The following is a 23,100-nucleotide window of genomic DNA, read 5'->3' on the forward strand; positions in this document are numbered from 1 at the left end:
GAATATATTGCAGCTCTTTGCATTTTGAGAACCCCTAGCAAATCTGAGAACAGAGTGGATGTATGTAGCAGAGACGAGTTTGTGTTTAACTGATTCTCTAAGAAGTTGCATGAGAGATTACTGAGCTGCAGAACCCAACTCTCCCCGAGAAGTGAATATTCTTAAAAGCATAGAGCGCTCCACGCTTTCATCTAAGACACTGACCTCTGAGGAGGGCGCATCACCAGTGAGTCGCATTCTTGGGACTGCTCTGGGTTGTTCTGTGAACTCCAGAGAAATGGGAATTGAGCTGAGAAAGCTCATCATGGCAGTTGTTACAGGTGTGGGTTTAAGGCACACGTGGGAAGTAATGGGAAATGCCCGGATCAAGGACAATGTTGCAGTGTTGGGGCATTTTCAAGCAGTATGAGTGTATGCACTACTGTAAAAGTCGGCACAATTGATGTTCATGAGGAAGAATGTCTCCAGAGGGAATAACTTAGCTTTAGCAATTGATTCCATAGTTCGTTCCACCTTCCTGCGACAGGTAATGTGTCCCTTGTGTATGGTTCATGCTGGTACGGTGTTGTTAAATGAAAGGGCGGAATCAGGACTACCCATCAAGATTTTGTGTGATGTAGCCTTTGATAAAACTAGAGCCGTGAGAAACAGCTGACCAGCTCCAGTATAAATCCCAAAGCCTTAGGTGAGCAGGATATCGATATATACTGGATTACTTTGTTAGTCTGCTGGAATGATTGGGTAAAAAGATTCACTCAAAAAAGTGTGTATCTATCAATGGAAGGTAAGGGATGGAATGGCAGAATCAGACTAAGTTGGTTTCGCTATGAGGCCGGTGCCTGATAATCCAGCGGTGTTGAGTGACATGCCGGTATCGAATGCCAATGACATTAAGAATACTTTACTACATTCTCCTGTTGTTAACCGAGTGGGTCCAGTGAATGGGTTGAGCATTGTATCAAACTTAAAGCTCAGGCGGTACCTCTCATTCATAGAGTGCGCTCTGTTTTTCTGAGGGTACGGAGTGAGCTTACTGCCCTTTTACATGATTTATGATGTCACCAATTCCTCTGAATGGTTTCACCAGTTCTTATTGTCCAGAAGAGGTCTGGGGGCATTCAAAGTTCACAGACCACAGCCCTTTGGTTTGAAAGCTTAATGGTGTCAGTAAGGCCCCTGTAAGGTTGCTAAGGTTGTTTTTAAAATTACAACTTTGACATCAAATTAGTGCACAGAGACAGAAACTACAGGGCTGGCTGCTTATCTAGAAAGCCATTTTTGGGTAGTTTGTGTGACGAGGATTTGGATGTTCATGAATGTTTGTGGTAGCGGTGCTGGACGCTAGCCATGATGCTGCTTGCGCTGACCCAGGAGTGGTGCAAGTTAACAAGGACTTCACAGATGGTCTCCCCTGGGACTGGTGCTTAAGTGCTGAGGTGTTTGTGTATGCTCAAGTGGCGGCAGAGCTAGCTGTGCCTCTGAGTATGGTTGTGAGACCCGATTCTTTTGTTCTACTTGGTAAACCGACACCGTACTTGTTGAATATTCACCCAGTGTGAGTGGTGAGATCCGCATTGCTGGTCTGCCTGAAGTTATGATGCTGCTGATAGTAGCGGGTCTGCTAAAAGCGATGGCGTGACTGGTGGAACTATAAAACCAAATAAGAGAAAGTTATCTTCCGACACTAGTCTTCGTGACTGAGACCAGTAACACTGAAGACTCTGAGACTCACAGCAGTAATTTCTCCTTTCAGAGCGTTATTGCTGCAGATGGAGTGAAGCCCAGAAGTAAGCACATTACTAAGGTACCAACAAAGTTTAATCTTTTTCATTTGTATTAACTGTTTCTCTTTTGCAGCATTTGGAAATGCCTTTTCTAGCTTTGTTGCTTTTTGGTTCGTTTTTTATTGTAGGCTGTTACCTTTGGTTTAAAGGGAATGATGTTGTAGTGTGTGACCTTAATGCTGCAGTTTGCATTTCATTACCATCATTTGCTTACCCTGGAGAATCTCCAGGGTGTAGGAGTTTTGCTGTTCCAGAGTTCTTTCTTCAGCTTCTGGGCAGTTGTCACTCTGTGGCGATCAGTGGTTCTGTTTCTCTTCTCTTCTTGTAGTAGCTCCTATCAGAGCTTCATCCTCCCGCCAACGATAATAAGATGCCAGACATCGCCCAGCACACCACACGGCCAATGATGGGCTACGTCAATCTGTTATTCTTCTAGTCAGCTCCTGTTAGTACTGGCCCCTGGGACCTGTTATCATTCTAGCCAACTTGAGTCTTTAGTAGCACCTTGGGACTAGTGATCATACTAACCAGCTTCAGTCAGTAATGGCTCCCTGAGACCTATTATCCTGCTAAGTAACTCCAGTCAGTAGTGACCCCTGTACCTTAAATCCTGCAAATATTCAAAACCAGAGGTCAACTCTACTGCCAACCAGTTCCAGTCAATATTGACATGCATTGTTACCCTACTTGTAATGAATAACAGAGGCCAGCGTTGTTGCTAGCCAGCTCCAGTCACCAGTGCCCGTCACATATTATCCTTAATAGGATCAATGCCAAGGCCTGTGCAGATGCTAACCTGCTCTAGTCAGCAGTGACTTACCAGGCCTGTTATTCTACATTTAATCAGCAAGGCTTCGGCCCTAAATACACTCAGCCCCACATCCTTACCGTAAAATAGCAATGTAATTTATTTACTTACATCATACGGTAGGTACCGCACTATGTCACACGATCCCAAAATAAAGGAAAAGAAAAAATTACCTAACCATTCAGCACTCCACCTTGTCAAAAATGACCAAATCATACCAAGCACTACAGCCTACCACATCACATGGCACACTCAGCCACAACATGACCAGATACCACGGCAGGGATTTGGGGGCCATTAATCCTCTCTTCGAGGCATGTGTGCTGTAGATGCACATGCTTTGCATACTCCTGCCATCTTGTGTTGGGTCCGGATATTTGCAAGTTGTTTTTTTTTAAGAAGTCTTTCCAGTCACGAGGTAAGAGGACTCCTCCTTTTGGTGATAGTGCTCATGGGCATCGACTCCATTGTTAGATTGTTTTTTTACGCCAAACTGGTTGGGATGCGTATTTCTGCGCTCCGAAACTGCTCTTCGGGTTCCCCTCAGTGCGCAGTCCACCTTACCCTCAACGGTATTGTTTCAGTACGCGTTTCCGTGTTTTCCGCGTTTCAAATCGATAGACAAACTCTCCATTTTTGATAGAAAACCTTGTGGGCAACCGTCGGGCTTTGCTGCGTAGGGCCAGCCATCTGCAAATGGAACGGACTCCATTCCATTTCTGTCCTGGGTGGCACGCCAAGTACCCTCGCACCGACCTACATCAAGTTTGTAACTTGTGCCTCTTTCCGCAGCACAAGGAGGAAGACTACGACGCTTGTAAGTCATTTCGGTCCAAGAGGACTCTACCCGATCATCAGGCTCGATGACGAGAGAGGCAGCGTCAAAGCATTCAACACACTCTGGATATCTTCGGGGAAGAATCTGAGCAAGACGAGATAGAAGCGTCTGCCGTAGAAGAAGAGGCCCATCTCTATGCCAGAGCACAATCGGGGCATGCTGGGGCAGCCATGTGATTGCAATTCTACGTCATGCCAGTACCATAGGCGGCTGACCAAATGTATAGGTTATCTTGCGCCCTTCTGACATCTAAACAGGCCTAATAAACAGCATTTGGGTGTCAGCTCAATACTTAGTTGTGTGGCATGCACCATTTCTTCGACAGCTTGTTGCCAGAAGGAGTGTATTGCATCGCAGGATCATGGTTAATGTAAGGAATCAGCCCCCACAGTGTTGCAGCGCAAGCATATATCTGGGCAAGACACGACCATTCGATAAAGGTCTTGTGGCGTTAAGTAGGTTCTTTGCAGAAAATTATAATGTATCAGTTGAAAATGGTCATTACTAGAAATCATGCGTATTAGTTCACAGGCCTGCTGCCAGGCTTGATCTTCCAATGTAATGTCAAAGTCTAAATTCCAGGCCTCTCAGGCCCGTGTGTAGTGCCTACTGTATCTGATCGCATTGTTCTGTAAAGATGCATAATTAGGTGTCTACACGCACCATAGGTTAGCAGCCCCTCAAGGGTTTGAGTATGCGGCGGAGCTGTCGGATAGCACGGCCAGGTGTGCTTAGTTATGTCTGAGATTGGAGAAACCTCTTGTTGAACCTTAGCAGATATAGTGGACTATGTGCTTGACTTTTGCTCCAGGATGTATGAGTACGTTAAAATAGTAAGCAAAAACGTTGCGGCCAGCCTAGAGCTGCAGAAGCTCTGGTAATGCTAAAAGGCTGCTATGGTTGAGTTCCAGCCAGGGCAGATGGTATGGGTTTTGGGGCCTGTGGCTCCTAGGGCTCTGCAAGGAAAGTGGAGTGGACCCTACCCTATCCTAGAAAGAAAAGGCGGGTCACCTACCTGGTAGACCCTGGTTCTGAAAGGAATCATAAGATATCAACCGCCTTACACCCTACTATGACATGGCAGATGTGACCATGCTCATGGTTACAGATGAGGATCAGGAAGCAAAGAGTGAACCTGGCCCTGACCTGTCCAACAATCCAAAAGATGGGTCAGTGGAAGGTGTGGTCTGGTCAGACACCCTACCTGCCCTTCAGGAGACTGATTGCAGACAAGTCCTAAATCAGTTTGCTGAGCTCTTCTTTTTGACCTCTCGCCAGACTAGCTGGTGTATCCATGCTGTAGACGCTGATGGATGCCTACCTGTCGAGAATAAAACATACAGGCAGACTGAACATGTGAAAGAGAGCATCAAAGCTGAAGTAAGCATGATGCTGGATTTGGGAGTTCTAAAGCCTTCTGAGAGCCCCTGGTCCCTCTCAGTTGTCTTAATCCCCAAGCCTCATAACTAGGATGGTAAGAAAGAAATTAGGTTTGTGTGGACATTTGGGGCGTGAATGCTGTGATCAAAAGCGATGAATACCAAACTCCATGGGCAGATGAACTTATTGACAAGTTGGGAGCAGCCAAGTATCGGAGTATGTTTGATCTGACTCCAGGAACAAAAGAAATATCTGCATTTTCAATCCCAGATGGGTCTTATCAGTTCACTGTAATGCCCTTTGGTTTGAAAAATGCCCCTGCCACTTTTCAAAGGTTGGTGAACTAAGCCTTTGCTGGATTGGAATCCTTGAGTGCAGCATTTCTACACAATATTGCTGTCTTTAGCTCCACCTGGCAGGATCACCTGATCCACCTTATGAAAGTACTGTGGGCTCTGAGAAGTGCAGGCCTCGTTATCAAGGCATTCAAGTGCCAGATAGGGCAGGGAAAGGTTGCATACTTGGGTCACCTTGTTAGTGGGGGCCAGGTTCAGCCCTTACAACCCAAGATCTAGCCCATTCTGGACTGGGTGGCTCCAACTACCCAGACTCAAGTGAGGGCCTTCCTTGGCTTCCCTGGTACTATAGGAGGTTTGTGAGGGATTATGGCACCATTGTGGCACCCCTCACAGAACTGACTTCCAGAAGAATGCCCAAAAATAGTGAACTGGACTGTGAGCTGTCTAAAGGCTCTTGACACGCTGAAGGAAGCGATGTGCTCTGCAGCTATTCTGAAAGCTGCAGATTATGTCAAGCAATTCATTGTGCAGACTGATGCCTGGGAACATGGTATAGGAGCAGTGCTATCCCAAAAACATGACCACGGTCAAGATCAGCCACTTGCTTTCATCAGTAGAAGGCTAATCCCCAGGGAACAGCGTTGAAGTGCCATTTAGATTGACGCCTTTGCTGTGGTTTGGGCCCTTGAGAAGTTTATGTCAAACCTCTTTGGCTCTCACTTCCTAGTTCAAACCGACCGCAGGCCTCACTGATGGTTAATGCAAATGAAAGGTGGAAATCCCTCATGGCTAAAGTAGTCCATCACCCTACAGGGAATAGACTTTGAAGTGAAACAGAGACCTGGGAGTGCCAATGCAGATGGACTTTCCAGGTTGTCCCATTTAGACGATGTTAAATGCTATGCTATGTTAAAAATACTTATAAAGCGCGCGCACACCACAAGATTTCATGGCGCTGCGGACAAGGGAGTCCTGCCGCTAAGTGATTTCATTCATAAGCCTGGCGAAAGAGTCAGGTCTTTAAGAGTTTCCAAAATTGAGGATATGATATCATCTATCTAAAGTCCTGAGGAAGAGAATTCCAAAATTGAGGGGCCAGGACCGCAAATCTTAGTCCCCCCAATTTCTAGCATTTAAAGGACAGAGTAGCTAGGGGATTCAAATGGGAAGACCTAAGATCCCGAGTGTGTATATATCTCTGGACCCGAGTAGATACAGACACTGGGCAGTTGCCATGGGGCGCTGTAAAGAGGAGGCATTCCAACTTGAATGCACTGGGTTCGACTACCAGAAGCCAATGTAACTTTTTCATAAGAGGGGTGACATACTGCATTCTTGGCTGGCGATAGATTAATCTAGCAGCCTGGCTTGGCACTAGTTGCAGTCTTTTAGATTGATATTCCGGAATGCCAAAGTAAAGAGTTAGTGTAGTCAATGTGAGAGATGACTAAGGCTAAAGCAACTTGGGTAAGAGCTTCAGTTGTGAGAAATCTACTGTTCTCCAGTAATGGGGTATCTTTTATAGATTCACATGCTTGAATCATTCTCCGTCGTTGAAGTGGGATTCCCACGGTACATAGAATAGCAATATAACAATAGCATAGCGAAAGCATAGCTAAAAGAGCAATAGGAAGTATTGTAACATGGACGTTAATAGGAAAAAAACGTGTCACTTTAATAACTTGTCCAAATCATTAGATATGGTACAAACTCCAGCCAATGAGGCGACAGCGCCCTCTGGAACCTTCTCCTCAGAGGCACATCGTGTGTAGGGAGTCTCCCTGAGCGCTGCTCAGTACCTCTACCTTTTCTCTTCAGAAACCCGTCTTCACTGCTTTGTCTACTAGAAAGAGGTCACTCATCAGACACTGTGAGTCTTGTGTGAAACTCTGGCTTCATTCCAAAGACCCCCACAAAAAATGTATCTACTTCCTCCACCCTGAACATCAGGTGAGAGATTGTAAAATCTGCTGGACTTTTCCTCAAAAGACTTTAAGAGACAGAGAGGGAAGTCTACTTCTGTGGTTACAGAAACTCAAGACCAAGGATAATCCCTTATCAGATGTTGAGAGTGATTCCTCTCTCAAGACTGTCATCTCTAAGAAGAGGGCTTGTGAGGCGGAGTTGGTATCTGCTATGGCTAAGGTGCTCAAGAAAGACCACACCTCTACTCATGAAGGCCTGACTTCTTCCTCAAAAAGGGCTCCTGCTCCTTCTAAGGGACTAGCTATGCCCTCTACGCCTCCGAGAACTGCCTCTAAGTCTCAGGCGTCTAAATCTCTTCCTGAGTCAAATTTGCCTAAAAAAAGGGTTCCTCGTCGACGAAGACTTCCGTCGCCACTGCTACAATGACGACTTCCACCTTTTCTTCTCTTAAACCTACAATGATTATTTAATTTGCGTCTTCTCCGTCGATGTTTGTCATGCTTGTCTGCCACCTCCCTCACTTCGCCGTCGATGAAAAAGAGGACTGTCTCCGGTCGGTCATCGTTGGATGCCTCCTCACCGACGAGACGGTCGATGGCTCTCAAGGCTCTACCTGCTTCGTCGACAGATGCCTCGTCGAAGGTTGCCTCGTCATTGAAGGGTGCCCAAGTTGGCAGCTCTGGCTGCTGCACCACATCCTCTCCCCATAGCAAGTACATAGGCTGGACACTCGTCATTATGAGTTCGCAGCTCCATGATGGCTTCACTGAAATATGTGATGTTTGGCACCAAGCATCGCAACATAATAAACTTGCACCGATTCCAGTGTAAATTTTTATTAAAAATTGCAAAACAGAGGGCCCCTTAGCGGGGTCCCCTGAAACCAATCAATCTTTAGTGTGGTCATTGACTGGCCCGAGCCAGCCTGCTACCACCAGAGTGTGTTTGGACCTCAAGGGAGAGTGCCTGCGCACTCTGAGGCTGAGAACAATGCATTTCCTGTGTGGAGGTGTTCATGTCTCCCCTGGACAGGAAGAGCCATCCGTGGTGGGGAGCTTCAAAGGTCTTGTCTCCTTTGTAATGCAACCCCAGCCTCTCCTGTTCGAAGGAGCTGGCCTCCATCCTGTCCTCACACCCTTTTTGGCGGCAGGACAGGTGGGAAACCTTTGATAGAAGAGGAGATGTACCCCCCTCTGCCAACTCTAGCCCTCGGGTGCTGGAGGCTAGGTCAAGTTCACTTTTCAGTGCCCACCATCTTGAAGATGATGGGACTTATCCAGTTAGGGCTACAACTGTGTCCTCCTCTCACAGAAGGTGGGCATGTTAGAGGGCATAGACACCCCATGCAAAGGGCCCATTGGACACTACCTGTCACTCCCTTGTAATGCCCTTAAATCTAGTTTTCAAGTGGCATCCCCAGTTTCTGAACTTCAGTTCCTGATGACCTAAGAAGAGCCGGGCACTACCGATGTGCACAGCAGAGAAGATTGCAGAGAACTACTGTACACAGGGGTTCCAGGACCTTTTGTCTAAAGTAAAATCTGTATCCCCTACGGACTGCTGCCCACCACACATCCTAAAAGAAGCCTTCACCGTCTCCCGGGTCCAGACCTCTCTCTTCTGAATGAGTCCCTATTCTAGGGCTGTGTCCCTTAGGCCTTTAAAGATGCAATTGTGGTTCCCCTTCTGAAGAAATCAGGGGCAAACCCCAGATCCTGTTCAATTACCGCCCAATCTCTTTGCTGACCTGGCAAAGGTACTGGAGGCTCATGTGGTGAAGTGCCTGTCCAATTTTATTGAACAGTCCAATCCAACTATCTCGACTCACACTAAGCTGGTTTTCGGCCTGCCCACTCAATGGAGACCGTAATACTGCGAGAGAGGGCTGACGGGTACTCCTCAGGCCCTGGTGCTGTTGGATCTCTCGCCCGCCTTTGACAGGGTCGATCATGGGATCTTATTGGACCATGTCAAGGAGGCTGGCAATCAGAGCTCAGCCCTGAGTTAGATTAGCTCCTTTCTAGAGGATCGCTCCCAGTCAGTCTAGAGCAAGATTCCACCATGAGCAGACCTCGTCTGGACTCCTCAACGTTACCTTCAGCCTCTGCAAGGAGACCCCCCTCAACCCTGACGTGCTTTGGTATGCCTTTTCTGACACCAAAAGGCACCCTTGCAACCATCCGTCCTGGGCTTTGGTGAAGAGGACAAAAGGTGTTGCTACATCCTCAAGAATCAAAACTTACGATGACAGCTTTTGGTTTCCTTTGACCGGCCTCCTGGCCCTATTGCATGTGGTACTCCATTAAGGTGTCAGAGATATAAGCGCGTTCCCTGGTGTGGCATAAAGCCCGATTGATCAGGATGATCCACTGTTGCAATTACTGTCCGCAGGCAGATCACCTGGGCATACGCAAGGACCTTAGTCTCAAAATTAAGCAGGGAGGTAGGTCTATAAGACCCACACTCAGTTGCCGGTTCGTCCATTTTTGCGATGACCACCACCTCAGATGTTATTTGGTCCTCTGGGAGACACCCTTATTTTCAGGCAGTCTGAAACCTCCTCTGGAGGCACTCTCTGATTTTATCCATCATGCTTTTATATAATTCTATGGGGAGCTCATTGGACCCCGTCGCTTGCCCTATTTGTTCCTATTGTCTTATTTATTTAGTCTACTGTCAGGTCTTGGTCTAGTGCATCTCGGTCCTCATTCGTTAGCATTGGCAGGGTCAGGTCTTTCAGGAAGTCTCTCCCGGTATTTCTGTCCCTTTGTTGTCAGTGTCCTCAAGGATCCAGTTCCGTCCTTTGTCTTGTCTCTCTAACCATGTGTAACAACCTGGGGTCGTCACAAGCACAGGAATATAGACAAAATGCAAATGAACAATTGGCCACCACTACCTCTCACTCATTGTACTCTCTACAGAACGTCGACACAAAGGTAGACAATCAATCGGAACACTGGCCCTTTAATGCTGACTGGGAATACGAGTGGGAGGAGTCACAACAGGCCACGGAGACGTCTTATTCCAGGGACAACGAATCAGGTGGGTGTTTATTCACCCGGAGGGAGCAGACGGAGGAGCAGAGCGGAGACGGAGCGAGAGACGGAGCAGAGCGGAGTTCGGCAGCGTATGAAGAGAGAAGACAAAGAGTCGTTGAAGAGGACGCGGAGGATGAGAAGCCAGGAAGCCACTGACCCCACGAGCTGCCCAGCCATACACCCGCGGGAGGTGTATGGCTCAACCAGGTACGGGATAAACTCAGGGGCTGGGTCAAACGTAAAGCAGTTGGTACCGATTAAACCTGGGATATCCCCCCGTCTTCCTGGTACCCCCTTCCCTGAGCACTAAACCCCTCACGCCGGCAATAGCTTACTTGTGTGTCACCGGTAGTTTGGTCCTCACTCTCTTACCCTTTCAGCAATTAGACAGAGCAAACAGACCACTTATACCCGTTATCTTTCTCCCTGTTTTCCAACGAGCGGCAAGACGGAAACCGAAGATCCTATTCCGCGGAGAAGACTCGACAGGGAGCATAGAGCATCGTCGGCGGAATCTGGGATTAGGAAGACCGCGAGAAGTCGTTCCCCGAGAGGAAAGATAACAACTAAGAAGAAAAGCTCAGACTCGTTGTATATCAAACTAAAACCCACTAAGACTAAGATCAGCGTGTTGCCTATTCCTGCCGCACCCGTAACACCATGCAAGCAACTCATTGGCTTTATCACCGACATCATAGAGACAATTCTGGGTAGCCAGCGCATGAGTGCCCGCTATTTTCCATTAGTGCTCTTAATGTGTGCTGCTTCAGTTGATGGTGTAATGGGAGAGAAACTGATTCCCCACCTGCCCAGTGTGCCTCCAGGAAAGCACATTCCTTGTCCACAGCCTCGCACTTCAATTTACGTTCCTTCGGCATTCCCCCAATCAAGGCTTGTGTCTGGCCTCGAATCACTGTCTTAAATTCACCCTGTAGCATGCAAGCTGATTCAACAGGCCGCCCGTTCTCCTTAAAATAGAGGTCTGCTCCATCTCTCATACGAGCTTTGAACTTCTTGTCTTATAAATATCCCAGATCAACCCTTGGGGGTAGGATGAAGTGCACAACCGGACCATCGAGTTGCACCTCCACCAGCGAATGGTCTGAGATTCCCCCTGCTATGTGTGTAGCGGCACTAAAATCAACTTTATGGACAGTCTGGGTGAAAAGATAGTGCAGGCATGCCAGACTACCATGTGCTGCAGACAGGTGCATCTGGTTCTGATACCCCCTTACCCTCTAAGAGCATTTAGGAGTATCATGAATATAGTATAGGTGCAGTTCTGTCACTCCAGTCACCCCAATGCGTGTATGTTCTGTTGTAAGCGTTTTACCCTTTCACGGGATGAGTCAGTCTTGTCTGGGTCTCTTTCCTGTTTCCCGGCATTTGAATGGCACGCCCAAACACTTGAGAGAGCAGTGACCCACCAGCAGGCTTTTGTGGAGTGCTTTTGTCCTGGAGGTAGGACTGCATTCAGTAGGGCACCCACTCTGTCTTTTCTTTGCAGTTGCCTGAAGATCAGCAGTCCCAAGGTAGCAGTCACAGCTGGCCTGTCGGTAAGTGCAGCTCCCTGGAGGTCCGGCATCAGCAATTGAGCCCACACTGTGGCCGGCTGGACCACAGGCGTAAGCTCAGATAGGGTGTTCGACACTTGAGTAAGTGTAGTCCCTCATGGACCTCTGACACAGAGTAGTCAGGAATTCAGCCACTAAAAACCGAACTCAGGCTTTCCAGGAAGCCAGTAGATTCAGACCCTGTTGTGTTAGGAGTTTAGCAAATGCAGCCTTGAACGGCTCGGTTGGCAGCACACAATCATCCAACTGGGCCTCAACAATCACGTTGTCGTAGAGTATTATTTTCTGCCTTGAACTATTGGGAGAGTCTTGAGGTTGGTGGTGGGGGGTGTCCCTTAGACTAGCGGTTTACTCTGTCGCACTCTCACATTGCATTTAACCTACGCACACCAACACCCTAAACACGCACTTGATGTTAGCGCAAAGTTTGGGCACATGTATAGAAATGTAGAATTACATGTGTGTGTCAGTAGGATGCCACTCCACTGACCATGATGCAAAGATCACATTAGGCTATGGATCCTTACAACAGGGTGCATTGCCACCACCGCTCTAGCTGTTAAACCCATGACAGTCCTCTGCCTTAAATAAGGGAACACTTGGTGTGACCCTCCAGGTCACAGGACCGGTCCAAGACCTCTCATAGTCCCTTGTTAGAAGTTGCACAGTACTAGAGTGGCAGCAAAATCTCATGTAATTGTTGTTTTTTCACTTTGTGGTGGATTTACCCCAGTAACGTCCATTTACAAGTTTGATGCCACGGACTGGGCAGTTGCCACCAGGAACAGATTCTTCTGCCTGTCAAACCACATGCCATTCACTATTTCATAGTGTTTTTCTGCTTTTATTTACCACTTGTTTTAAGCAGGTGGTAGATATATGCATGTGGTTGGTTGGGGGAGATAGGTGAAGCAGGGGATTGAAAGGGAAAGCATTTTCTAACAGAGGGAGTAAGGTAAATTTTAATTGCATGATTAACAAAAATCGTACAATTACTGCATTCTTAAAGGAAACATACCTATTTAAATACAGACCAACGATTTTAAAATTTCAAAAAATCCAAATTAGTTTTCTTAAATAACATAAACACAATTTATAGACATTACATCAGATCGTCATCTTTCCAGGACTTAATATAAATTGTGACAATTAACATTTCTGTAATTGATGTGTGATATAAAAATATTACTAAATGTTGTCCTTAATTATCTTAGACTTCTAGATTTCCTGTGGGCAACTCTCAAGTATCCAACTTCTTTTTAACAAGTATTAAAAATTTAGTAAAATTGGCGTTCATTTTAATATTCGATGGTCTAAAAAAAACTATCATGGCATGTCTGCAGATACGAACACCTCTGCCAGTGAAGCAGTTTTTCAAATATCGTTTTCTTTCCGCTATCATTAGAACACATACACAAACAAAATGCAAAATACTTTCGTCCTATAGGTGGCATAGTCGGCTTAGATGTTCTCAACCAGGGCACTACATGTTTTAAGCCAGGTAAGTTGCCGGATCGTGCTTTCATAAAGGTGTTTTTGGTTTGTAGAGACCATGGTATTTCTAAATATGGTTGGACCTTAAGACTTGTATATTCCTGGACCAACATCCTTGCGTGGGATCTCTTAATAAACACTTCTTTGTCTTTTAAAAGTGACATTTTTTTATTTTCAAAAACCTTTATTAAGGAATATCAACATGGCAGACACAATACACCGTGCAAACCGCCGCACGCGGTAGCAAGATAAATTACAATACAGACATTGAGTTGCAATTGGGTTACGTTTATAGCAATTCAGTAAAACCAGGAATGTTAAAGTCACAGAACCACAGTCCAGGGCTACAGCCTCCCAAGGGGAAGCACGCATAGAAGCACAATAACATATGAAAGTCTAAAGCAGCAGGGGCGCTGATGGGAAATAGGGGAGGTGGGAGCATTTACTAACCAACCCTGTCGGCCGCTGTGGACCCAGGCCCGGCGGGGAGCGCGGGAGAGGTAGCGGAGAGGAGCGGGAAAAGGAGATAGGCGACCAGTGGGGCCCAAATGTCGACAGGGCGGGACCTGGCAGACATTAAATCCCAAAACTCAGAGAGGAGTCTGGCATCGATAGGCATCCTCGAACCAACTCTCGACCCTAGGAGCAGGCCGCCGACCCCAACACATGGCCACCCTACGTCTGGCGAGGACCAAAAGCATCGAAATCAGGCGGCGGGAAGCATCAGGGCAAAACTTAACAAAGCCAAGAAGGCACAGGGGAGGGTCTGGGCGCACTGCAGTACCGGTGATGTCAGAGACGGTGGAGCACACTGCCTGCCAGAACTCAGAGACCTTGGGGCAGAGCCAAGCTGGGCAAAGTCTGCGGCGGGAGCAGCGCAACGCATACAAGTATCGCCAGGGGTGAGCTCGAACCAGTGGAGCAGCACTGGGGTGCGGTACAGTCTGTGCAAGTACTTGAAGTGGATCAGGCAGAGCCGGTAATTCGGGGACAACTTTTTGGTTTGATTACAACCAGTCGGCCTCCAAAATGTCAATTCCATGGGGTGGGTTGAGTCCAGGCGTAGATCCGAAAGTCAGGCGCACCCATCCCACTAGCAGACATAGGGAGGGTGAGGATATCGTAGGCCACCCTGGGTTGTTCACCTGCCCAAATAAGCAAAATGACTAGAGAGCGAAGTTTGCGAAAGAAATGAGAGGTGAGGGGGATAGGTATGTTCAAGAAGAGATAGAGAAATTTAGGCAGGACCACCATTTTTGCTATGGCGATACGGCCAGCCAAGGATAGCGGCAGTCGGCTCCACGAAGGGATTCTCGATTCAAGCCAATCAACAGCCCACCTTAAGTTCTACCTCCACAATTCATCCAAATCCCTACTTAACCAGATGCCCAACTAGCACGTGGGGCCGGATGCCCACACAAATGGAAAGTCCGGTGTGAAGGGAACAGTAGCATCAGTCAGGGGAAATAGGACCGACTTACTCCAGTTCATCTGGATGCCCGAAAGCCCGCCAAAATTTATGATTTCCCGAACCAGGGGGCTAAGATTTTCCTTGGGGTGGCGGACATATAGGGTGACGTCATCCGCATACATTGAGACCAGGAGAGAGCGGGAAGGGAAACCAATGCCCCTGTGTGTATGGTGTTGCCGTAGCCTGGCAGCCAGGGACTCCATGGCGATGGCAAAACATGGGCGATAACCTCCCCAAAGCTGCACGCTCGACCCTCTCTACCAAGGAAGGACAGTTTACAGCCGGCTTCATCCGAGAATTCGGTATGCTTTTGGCAAAGCAGCGCCAGCGTCTCAGGGCTGGAGCACGCCGCCTGGGCGGCATCAAGCCACGAGTATTTCACTTCCATATAAGGCTCGGGAGCAATTTCGCTTTTATTACTTTTATTAATGGGGTAAAAGTTGGGCCTCCCAAGAAGCTATAAAGTAGGCGAAAAGCCCCTTGTAGACTTTTGGCTCTTTTCTTCATCTCCATTTTATGATATGAAAAAGATCCTTTCATGTCAAACAGTATCCCAAGAAATTTATAACATTGAACTTTTTCTAGCTCTCGCTTTTGGTGGTACCATTTGTATTGACTGCCCTTCCGATTCTTGGTACTGACTTCCATTAATTTTGTTTTTGTTTTCGTTTATTGTCATTTTGTTCTCAATTGAATACATTGATGTTTTGTTTATTTATCGCTGCCGTACTATCCTTGTTTGGCTTAGCAGGACGACGTCATCAGCGTATAATAAGTTTGATATTTGTTTCTCAGCCAGCTTTGGTGAGTCTGCTAACTCATTGTTCATTGCAAGGGTAAAGTCTGATAAAAATAGATTAAATAAATATGGAGCTAAAACACACCCTTGCTTTAGGCCTTGAGTTTTTAAAATTTTCCTCTAAAGCTTTGAGCCATTCCCTAGCCGGACTCTTGTCCAGGTATCAGTATCTAACAATTGTATTGCATTTAAAAGGCTGGAGCTAATGCCATAACGATCCAGTTTCCTCCATAAAATCTGCCTATTTATGCAGTCAAAGCAGCTTTAAAATCAACGAAACATAAATATAATGGCTGTTTTTTTGTTTTATATTTTTCCTTTAAAATTCCCAGTGTTAACACATTTGTTGTTGTACCTTGACCGTGTACAAAACCTGATTGGTTCGGTGGAATTAAATGGTTTTCATTAGCCCAATCAATTAACTCCTTAAGTAGAACCGATGCAACTAATTTAGCTTCAATATCTTGGAGCGTAATTAATCTGTAATTGGATGGGAGGGACCAGTCCCAACTTTTATATATAGGAGAAATGATAGATCCCTTCCACACCTCGGGGACGGTTCTTGATTGGAGAGCATGATTAAATACTGGTGTTCGATAGCTCGACCAATATGATGATTTCTCCTTATACAACACAGCGGGAATCCCATGTGGGCCTGGGGCACCATTGGATCTCTGATTCTGTATTAATTTACATACTTGGTTTTCTGTTATCGCTACTGAGTTATTATTCTTTTCTCCTCCTATTTCATTTATAGCCCAATCAGTAGAATTCACAGCCATGTTAGGAGTAGGATTCAAATGCATATCTATGAACGATACCCATTCCGATTCAGTTACTGTTGATGAAGTAGATTTCCTACTAGATCTACTCAGTTTGTTTAATACAATCCAGAAGCCTCTTGACTTACTCCTTTTGCAAGCATATAGAGCTTTTGCCCACAACTATTGCTTTTCTTGCATTTTGTCTTTCCAGACCATTTTCTTTACTCCTCTATTTATCTTTTTAGGTTTTACTCTGTAAATTAAATTAACTTCGAACTTTTTTTACCAATCTCAGGATTCTGTTACGTCCTTTTTTTAATTGATGGCTTTCAAACGAAATTTTCACCAATGAACATGCTGTGTTTTTTCCTCCACTGACCTTTATTAGCACATTATTGAGATTGACTGGTAATTAATTGCTTTGTGAAGAGAGACCATTTTTCGACAGCATTCGAATATTATCCTTCGAAGTGAAAATCAACAATTGCCTGCGCAGTGTTTGTAATAGAATCTTTGGTGTTATCTGACCAATATAGTTTCTTATAATTTACTTTCATTATTTCTCCCGGAAGTGTTGTATATTTTTTAAATCTTAGGCCATTTAGGTTTAACTCCATTATTTGTTGATCGTGGTCGCTTATATATATTCCCTCTATTTGATAAGACAAAATGCTATGAAATAGATTCAACAATGCTATGGTATAATCTATTCTAGACCTATGATACCCTGCTTGAAAAGTCCATGCTGATGGCGAATCTTGGGGAAATTGCTCATTTAGCACCCTTAGACCTATCGTTTCTAATTCTTTTACAAGAGTCTTGCCGATTTTTTCATTCTTTTGTTCCCTCATACCCATTGTTGATGAAAAACTTGGAATTGACCCTAAGTAATTTTGCCATTGTATTTCAACATCTCTATCGTAAGAACATAGCATATTCATGTTATAATCCCCGGTAATAATAATCTCAGTTTGGGTGTCATTGTCCAGTTGCTGCAATATCATAATTATCAAATTGGTCGCCATTGTTCTTCGTAATTATATACGTTGATTACTACAAGAGATTTAATTATATTTTGTTCCTTGTATCGTATTTTGGCAATTAGATCATCCTTTTGACTTGGGACGTCCATTTCACTTTCCATTTTTAGCTCAGTTGATATAGAAATAGCCAAACCCCCACAAGGTCTGCCATAGTTACTTGTTCTCTTAGCTAATGAGTAATAACCATATACCCTTTCAATCTAAAAGGAACTAAAGCCCAAGTGTCTTGTAAACAAATGATTTGAAAACAGCACAAAGTAGCTAATTGGTTATTCTGAATCTTTGCTTAAACGCCATTTATATTCCACAAACATAATCTGACCCTTTCATTCATAATTCTTGGCCCCCTTAAAGGAACTTCAGATTGTAGATGTCATTCCTGCCTGACATTATGGAGGGCTGCTGTTAGCCAACCTAATTTGACAGTGTCAAATAATAATTCTCCTATTTTTTTCCTCTCATTATTTTAAAAGATGCCCGTTAGTCATACCTATGTTTGTTTTAAATATTGAGTATTTCTTATTATTCTCGGTTCTCATTTGGTTATGATTTTGTAATTTTTTTGAAACAAAAGGGCTGGGATAGAAAGGTTTCAGGAGAGTTATTTTTGTTCCCCAGTCCTGAAAGAGATTATGTTCTTGCATAATAAGGCTGGTGGCAGTAGAAGATGTCCAAATTACTAATGTCGATTCTCGATTATTATTCTTGATTATGAGGAATTGAATTGATTCTATGTCGGTACATTTAATTTTCTTTAATGAGGGTACTGCATTACACAATTTTAATATGTTCCCAAGAGTCACGATATCATTATTACCCCTAGATGTATACTCCGGCGTAAGAATTACCTGCACCACTCCTTCTTTTTGATCTGGGTTCTTTAATTTAATTTGTTGCAGGCTATTTTCACCTTGAGCATGTTCAATTAACCTTCCATTATGAATTCTAACAGTTTGAGACTATGATTGTCGATGTTTATGTAACTGCTTCATTTCGGTTCCCAGATCTTGTGGTAATTTAATATCCTTCCAGGTTTTTAACAAATCTCTATTCGTTTCATCCTCTCTTATACTCTCACTCTTTGCTCTATTTGTTTCCAATTGTGATGGCTTATTTTCCACCTGTTTATTACTTTCCTCCACTTGCAGCATTTCTAAGGACTGAATTTTCCCATTCTCTATTATTTCCATACTATCAGCTTGCTTGTTTAAGCATTTACTTTTTCATAACTGCTTGTACCTCCGATGGATCCTTATTAAATAGAGGGTAAAAGGGTTTTGTTGGTAACATTTGTTTACCCTCACCTTCACAATATGATATTTGGTCATGGTTGTTTCCAGTGTTCAATCTCACTATATCTGATGCATTTGTATTTTTTATACTTTTAGAAGTTTTATTCTTGATTTCTGTTGTTTTTTCCTCTGTCTTTTTGATAGATGAACTTCTGGAGCTGCGTCTGTCAATGTTGATTGTGTCGAGCATAGGTTTATCACTTCTTGATCTTTTGTTTTATCATCTATTTTTTCTTTAACAACAACAGTATTGTCTTTACACTTTATTGTATCTTTGGAGGGGCAGTCGGTCTTGATGGGTTGAATTCCCACATTAGGAAAATTCCCTTTTACATTGTCAATTATCGTTTTTAAAATATCCGGAATTGTAGCAAATTTGTTAATTAGTGGGGCACAACTACACTCTGCATACGTAGATATTGACTGAGATTGTGCCCTTACTATTAGATTATTTTTCGTTGTTATCTTCTGCTCAATTCCGGTTACAGAGGATGCTATAGCGCTCAAGAGATCTATTTGGACCTCGATTTTGTTGGACTGATATGTTAAAGCTTCCAGAGTTAATTGCGAGGTTTTGAAGAATAAATCCCAAATTGCTCCAGCGTTCCCACTTCCAGGTACCTGAGTACCTGGGCTATGTTGTTGCCCATTTATGAATGATAGGTCCTTATACTCCTCTTTTTGTGGTCCTTCAAAATCATGTCCCTCGTTCCAAGAATTAATGAATTGTGGACTACTATTCAAAACGTCTTTTTGATATGGAGTACTCCAACGAGGCAGAGTTTCTGGATTGCTGTGTATTCGTCCTTATTAATTTGAGATCCGTTATTTTGATTAAATTTCGGCTGGTCCAGTTTTTTGAACGGAATTTATTTTAGACAGAGTAAGATCCGATTACAGTGGGGTATTGGCTTCCCATATGATTTTCATCCACCCCACCATTTAGTTCATTTGGAGCTTCGTGCTCTGGTTGATTTCTTTGGCCCAAATTAGACGGTTCCCCTATACCGTTAGCTCTTCTATTGGCGTTGGCTGCTTAGTTGGTAGTAATTGCTGAGTATCTCACATTGTTAGATTTGTGCATTTTGCGTCCTCTTGTTGTGAACGACCAGTAAGTGGAATAGTTAACATCTTTAGGTCCATTATTTGGCCCTAGTGGTTAACTTGGTCCTTAGTTGAATTTGACATTCATTTGACTTCAGATTCAGACTCAGGGTGGCCTGGTACACTTACTCCTTGCTTAGGGGATATAATATTTGTTCTACTCAGTGGTTTAATTGGAGTTTGAAGATCACATGGGTCAGTTAGCAATGTTAGCATAGCACCAGTTGGATCTTTCATAAAATCAAACTTTAACGGCGACTTTCCTAGTTTCCCAAATGTATGGACCTTAGATGATTTAAAGGACTGTATGTCACCTGCCTGTTTCATTTTAAACGTATCTAATATTAGTGTTTGTTGTATTTTTCTTTTCCTTTTGATAGGAGGGAAAGGTGGCCGCTCCTTTCCTGACCTCATAATACACCCTCTAAGGCGAAGAAGCCTTGCTTCTTTCAGAGAATCAAACGGGCCAGTGACAAGACCAAAGGGTGCTTTGGTAGGACAAAAACACCTCCAAGGGAAAACACCCCCAAGGCACACCTCAGTACAGAATCCGCCGGTGCTGCTGGTTACTTAATTAATTAATTAATTAATCGATTGATTAATATCCGGCCTCCTGGTAGGAGTGTAGTGTAGGCATGCAGAGTAATTCAGGGGTTGAGGGGTGCTTCAACAGGGTCAAAGTCTATTGTCACTTTCCCGGTTGAATAATTTCTCGGATTTTGTATTAGAGACTTATTACAGACTCCAATGGCTCAGCGACTTACGGACTGATCAACTTTAACTATTTGCCATACGCCACACACCTCTTGCCACTTGTCACTCACCACTCACTGTTCATTGCTTGTTTGTTGCTATTCATCGCTGTCAAGAGTACAAGGGAGAATGCTGGCAATCATTGAGGAGCAAGTGCGGGATCCAGAGCCAGTCCCACTACAGACAGCAGATGTAGGCACTTCACTCCACTCCTCGGCTCAGTTCTGCTCTGCTCAATGCTTAGTAAATATGTAAAATCAGGCGGCAGGCCAAGGCTCCTCTGGGCCCTCTGTGCTCCTCTGTGCCCTGCAGCAGCCGCCGCACCAGCAGCACCGCAGGCCAAGGCTAATTTGACCCCTGCAGTGGCTGCCGCACCGGCCAGCCCTGCAGTGCCTTAGCACTGCAGGGCCGGCAGCGGCCGTTCCTGCCCCCAAAGCAGATCCGTCAAACTTAAAGCACCCATATAATAGGACACGGGAGAAGTGGGAGAAACCTTCGGGAGCGGGAACCGGTCACAAAACAAACCCGGGCAGTCGTCCCAGGCTCCGCTTCTCTTGCTCGTTAACTCCTCTGCGGCTCGGCCTCTCAGCTCTAATCGGTACGCTCTGCACTCAATGCCGAATCACAGGCTGACAACGACTGTGAACACCAACAGAGGGAAGAATTGTGTTTTTCCCCCAGTTAGTAAAGAAAACAGCATAAGTCTTGGCTCCTTCTGCTGCACCCAGAGTCTTATACGTCTTTTCAGTCTAATTTTTCTGACTGGAAAAAAATTGCGTCCTGATTTTCTGCACCTAGTAAATACAGGTGCAGAAAAACCTAACAACTGATAATCAGGTGGAATAAAATGAACACATGAAAGTACGCCATAATTTCATTGCCCTTAAGTTCATACTCTGGGCCATAGTAGAGGGATAGGTCTGGCATAGTCCTCGCAGCACACAATAGATTTGCGTGCGGCAGAGGCCAGAGCTCAAAAGTCTGGATAGCAGATACAAGTAGGTGGTAACTCAGGGCAGGGGAGAATGCCTGTTGTCCATGACGGAGTACTTAGCGTCCCAGAAATCTGCATTACAAATTAATTAATAGTGTATATTTTTTAATATCAGTTTGGTGCCAGTCCATATGACTTTAATATCTGCCTTTGGGATTCTATGTTACAACTCCATAGGGTACATGTATCCTTTGTGAGCTTAATAAAATGCTGAAAATTCTACAAATCCTCACTCCTACATCCAAGTACTCTCAAGCTACCATCCTACACTCTGCACTGTCTGAAAAACAGCTCAACATTTTCGAAATTGTGCCTTGATTTGGCTTGTAAATTATATTTTTGGAAATGTACATGTATTAACTATTTAATTTTAATACTATAGGTGATTGAAATTACGGACGAAGAACGCAAGATTTAGCACTAAGCAACTGAATGTCAGTGCCATAAGAAGGATTATTTTGAAAAATTGAAGGACATCAAGCATTCTACGTTTAAACAATTTCCAAAAATCAAAGTGTGGCGAGGAAAGTACTATACCTGTAAGCGAAGTCTCTAATTTTGCATTTCATTAACCCAGAGCAAAGCCATATCTATACACACAATATCAGAAATATGTAGAAACACCACTTCAGCATCCTCATCTGAAATATTATCAGAAAGACAAATTGCCTCAGCTTGACAGAATAACGTTCATCTAAAGCATCATGTAATTCTAGAGAGGAAGCACACACTGCATAAAAGAAAGTTACAATAAAAGGATTCTTCTGGATACCATCAAAGAAAAGACACTGAAAGAAGACTCCGAAGCTGACACGTTAACAGCCAAAAGATTGGAAAATCACCTTTGTTCAACAACCGTTTTTAAACAGTTACGCAAGTTTGAGACTATCTGCCTCGGGATATAACACCTCGACCCACTCTGCTCCCTTGCAAAAACCTTAAAAATTCACCACTTTGTTGTGTTCATGACCATCTCAGATTGTTTCCTTTTTATTGTGTACTGTTCTGTAATTCTATGTAAATCGCCTCAACATTATCTATTGTGCAGGAGTGATATGTAATATTGTTAAATATAAAAATGCATTAAAGGAGCACCGTTGCGCTATAGCTAATGTAAATAAATCCTCGTCTTTAGAACTACAAACTTTAACCTTACACCAAACATAGACAGGGGAAAAGGAACTGATGTTCTGCGACTAATGATCCACAATAGTACTGTGCCGTTCTAACGCCCTCAGTTACTGCCATTACGTCAGTGCAAAAAGGTACTTATCAGTTTAATCATTAAATATCAGACTAACACCTTATTTCTGCCTTGCTAAGAACCTATACAAATAGATTTGAGAAAAACTTCAGTCACAAAATAAGTTGCTGCCGGAGAGGCTATTACCTAAACACTATTATCTGCTAGAAAAATTTCAACAGGTGTTACAGGGCTGCTTCCAGACATATTCTGCTCAATTCAAGTGTTGAGAAAATTACACACAATTTCTTTTATGGATAAATGCTGAAAATGATCTAAACAAGCCCGACTCTAAAATCAGGTTCACTCTTACCGTGGCATATAAGCAAGAGAAAACTAAACGTAGAGATATTAACTCTAGGAATACACCTTATAAAAACACGGAGTGTGAAAACAAATTCAGTGTTCAAACTCGCCTCACTCGAGGCAAAATAACCGAAGTTGGGGAAAAAAGTTACCTGTGCCAAAAAAGATACAGCCATAAATCTTATCTCAC

General features: G+C 44.3%; 1 long non-coding RNA gene across 1 annotated transcript in view; it reads left to right on the forward strand.

Moving 5' to 3' along the window:
• LOC147738130 (uncharacterized) overlaps positions 1-22,502 on the forward strand; it is a 47,124-nt gene extending 24,622 nt beyond the window's left edge. Inside the window, exons 3-4 of the long non-coding RNA XR_015307464.1 lie at positions 1,754-1,804; positions 21,744-22,502. This is a non-coding gene — a long non-coding RNA (uncharacterized LOC147738130). The remainder of the gene's footprint in view (positions 1-1,753; positions 1,805-21,743) is intronic.
• The last annotated feature ends 598 nt before the right edge of the window (positions 22,503-23,100 follow it).

This window comes from Lissotriton vulgaris, chromosome 1_1, assembly GCF_964263255.1.
Source record: "Lissotriton vulgaris chromosome 1_1, aLisVul1.2, whole genome shotgun sequence".
Lineage (NCBI taxonomy): Eukaryota > Metazoa > Chordata > Amphibia > Caudata > Salamandridae > Lissotriton > Lissotriton vulgaris.